This window comes from Sinocyclocheilus anshuiensis, unplaced genomic scaffold, assembly GCF_001515605.1.
Source record: "Sinocyclocheilus anshuiensis isolate Anshui unplaced genomic scaffold, SAMN03320099.WGS_v1.1 scaffold2608, whole genome shotgun sequence".
In the NCBI taxonomy this organism is placed as follows: Eukaryota; Metazoa; Chordata; class Actinopteri; order Cypriniformes; family Cyprinidae; genus Sinocyclocheilus; species Sinocyclocheilus anshuiensis.
The window spans coordinates 67,064-69,757 of NW_015558801.1; positions in this window are offsets into that span (position 1 = coordinate 67,064).

Here is a 2,694-nt window from a genome sequence, read left to right on the forward strand (position 1 = left end):
CCTTTTATTGTGGCCAGCCTAAGGCACACCTGTGCAATAATCATGCTGTCTAATCAGCATCTTGATATGCCACACCTGCGAGGTGGATGGATTATCTCGGCAAAGGAGAAGTGCTCACTAACACAGATTTAGACAGATTTGTGAACAATATTTCAGAGAAATAGGCCTTTTGTGTACATAGAAAAAGTCTTAGATCTTTGAGTTCAGCTCATGAAAAATGGGGCAAAAATAAAAGTGTTGCGTTTATCATTTTGTTCAGTGTATATATATTTTAATAATAGATAGATAGATAGATTTTTAATGCATTTGTTTTTCAGCCCCCCAAAAAACTTTCATTTCCACTTCTAAATATCATAAGAAGGCTCACTATTTTCTATTTTTCCCTATTTATGTTCCAGCCCTTTACTAATAATGCATTCCAGTTGATTACAGTGTTTAAAGCCATGTTTCTGTCACGTTGCTACTGTGTTGGAGTGAGGAGCGAGGAACAAAGAGACGAAGAGTACATCAACACAGGAGATTTTAATAACTTCAAGGGAACCAGAAAAACACACGTAGCTGAGAAGGAGGTAGACATATAGAGACATTCACAATACTGGACAACGAATGAACGTAGGAGACAGGCGTATAAAGGAGCACAAATTATTAAATTAACACGGCTGGAGACAAATCAGCATAATGAGAACAGGAACAGGAAGAACCAAATAAGGGCATAAGGAAATACATGGGAAAACCAGGACATGGAACACGAGGGGAGCAAAACATGGAACAGAGTCTGACAGTTTCCCTCATTATTTTATGATTTTTATCTTTCTTTGCAAATGTAAGATTAGCCTTACATTCTCATTTAATTTGCATTAAAATGTCCTAAAAAGTTTTCCATTAAACATGCATGATATATCCTGCATTCATCTGTGATTAATAAGAAGCACTGCACATGCATAAACACTGCAGCAGGGTCCAGTTTTTCATTATCTGCATGTGCAGTGTTTGTGTGTACAGACTTGACCGTGCAGGGTTTACTCACTTTATTTAGCAGATGCTTTTATCCAAAGCGACTTAATGAGGAACAGCTTGACAGCATGTCACAAGCATGACACATATCATAATGTTATGCAAGTGTCTTGCTCTTTTTCTTTTGGATTTACCTCCAAATAAATTGTTTATATGAATACCACCTGACTCTACTGATGTCAGTGCTGAGCCAATACAAACCAGGAATGAAAACAGCTGAGACTGAAAAAAGCACTCATTAAATCCCCAACTGACACTTGCATAACCCTTGTTAGTACTGATTCCAATGTCATTTTGCATAATAAGAGAACATATTTTAAAGGGTCAGCACAGCCATTTGCACTGTGCATCAAAAACATATGAACCCACTGTTGCACCTCTAAGAATTTTAAGGTTTATTCTGTGGCGTTTATATAAGCCTTTTGACGGGTTGTATCACAGAGCTGTAAAAACAGTTATGCTCACCAAGTGAATGAATCGCGTTTGTGCCGAACTCTTATTACAAAGCAAAAACAAACACTCTTCTTCCATCCATGAATGTTTCTCTCAGTTAACATGCGCGATGTCATCTCACAGTCTGAAACGTGTCATAGCAAATCAACACATGCTGTTGTGAATAATTAAGCAAAGCCTCTTCTCATAGGATAAGAACACGCAGTCTCATGAATAATTTAATAGACAACGACACGTCATCGATGTACTATAATCCATTGCCACGTCACAAATTGTGACGTCAACACAATGTAGATTTTAAACCCGGACGATGACAATAGCACAAAAAAACAGTTTTCTCCTACAGTTAAAATTATCGGATGCTAACGTTGTCTTTTATGATGTGCAACACAAACACCTCTGTTAAAATATCAGAAAAAGTAGTCTGGGGTTTCATGACCCTTTAAGTTATAGGCTAGGGTTTTTTTTCTTACATTAACAAACTGTATTTTATTAGCCAGGCCATTCACACAGTAACACCACAAAAAGTAAATATTTAGTTTATCCAAAAAAGACAATTTGCAGAAAAATTACACACCTTCAGTCCATTCAAGATGTAGATTTGGAGAATTGTATCATTACCAGTGTTGGGAAGGTTACTTTGGAAATGTAATAGGTTACAGATTACAAGTTACCCTACTTAAAATGTAATAAGTAGTGTAACTTTTTAATTACTTTATTAAAGTAATGTAACTGATTACATTTGATTTACTTTTTGATTACTTTTCTAAATTTCTAACGTTTTCAACTGTTTATCATTTTCAAACATGTAAACCAGACAGGGTAAACCTTACAGTAGTACTCAACACTGATTACTGTCAGACTTTCATGAACCTTCTTCACTTGAATTAAGATTATAATAATTTAATTGTACAACTGCTGATGTACTGTCCAATATTATCATATTTTCACCCTCAGCCAGTTGTACAAAGTCCATCATTTTCTCCACGCTTGAACAGCTGTAGCGACAATGTCTTGTAAGCGATGCAGAGGTTTTGTAGTTTTGTGATGTAGAAGAACATAAGAATCTTAATTTTCTCCCAACAACAGAGCCACTGAGGACGCAGTGCATTAGTTTTGTTTTGTTTGGTAATGCGCCACTGAATTCACCTAAATTTGTTTATGTCTGCGCAAATCATTTTACTCCAGACTGCTTTCTGAATGAGGGACAATTCAAGGCAGGTTTTG